This window comes from Entelurus aequoreus, linkage group LG05, assembly GCF_033978785.1.
Source record: "Entelurus aequoreus isolate RoL-2023_Sb linkage group LG05, RoL_Eaeq_v1.1, whole genome shotgun sequence".
Taxonomy (NCBI): domain Eukaryota; kingdom Metazoa; phylum Chordata; class Actinopteri; order Syngnathiformes; family Syngnathidae; genus Entelurus; species Entelurus aequoreus.
Genome location: NC_084735.1, coordinates 17819812 through 17820984, shown reverse-complemented (window position 1 = coordinate 17820984; position 1173 = coordinate 17819812).

Sequence of the window (1173 nt, the reverse complement as noted above, 5' to 3'; positions counted from 1 at the left end):
GGTTTCCATGGCCGAGCGGCTGCATCTAAGCCATACATCAGCAAGTCCAATGCAAAGCGTGGGATGCAGTGGTGTAAAGCACGTCGCCACTGGACTCTAGAGCAGTGGCGACGCCTTCTCTGGACTGATGAGTCACGCTTTTCCATCTGGCAATCTGATGGACCAGTCTGGGTTTGGAGGTTGCCAGGAGAACGCTACATTTCGGACTGCATTGCGCCGAGTGTGAAATTTGTTGGAGGAGGAATGATGGTGTGGGGTTGTTTTTCAGGAGTTGGGCTTGGCCCCTTAGTTCCAGTGAAAGGAACTTTGAATGATCCAGGATACCATAGTGTTTTTGGACAATTCCATGCTCCTGAACTTGTGGGAACAGTTTGGAGCGGGCCCCTTCCTCTTCCAACATGACTGTGCACCAGTGCACAAAGCCAGGTCCATAAAGACATGGATGACAGAGTCTGGTGTGGATGAACTTGACTGGCCTGCACAGAGTCCTGACCTGAACTCCGATAGAACACATTTTGGATGAATTAGAACGGAGACTGAGAGCCAGGCCATTAGTGTGTGACCACACCAATGCGCTTTTGGAAAATTCCTATAAACACACTCCGCGACCTTGTGGACAGCCTTCCCAGAAGAGTTGAAGCTGTAATAGCTGCAAAAGGTGGACCCACATCATATTGAACCCTATGGGATGGCACTTCTAGTTCATATGTGAGTCAAGGCAGGTGGCCAAATACTTTTGGCAATATAGTGTCTGTATTACATGTATGCTAGCAGGTCTTACAAGGCTTGTAGACAACCCGCATGTCATTTACAGTTATAGGAATTATACAGCTGGTTACATATTACAGGTGTACCTAACGAAGTGTATGTTTTAATATGCTAAAGAAGCATACGCGCTAAAGCGTACGCGAGCAGCGACACAACACACAGTGGCGGTCTGTGCAGCGTCTCTCCTCCCGACTTCCGCCAAAAAGTGTGTGTTGGGGAGCGTGCGGAGAAAAGAGGAATTCATGTTGGTGTTTATTCGGCTGAATCCGAGCTGCACCAAAACCCCAGCCTCTCCTGTACCCCCAACCAGACACACACACACACACACACATACCTGTCCATCCTAGGTGTGTTTGTCTTTCCCTAACCACCATTTTAGGTCCTCCCAGGGCAGGTATTTCCCTC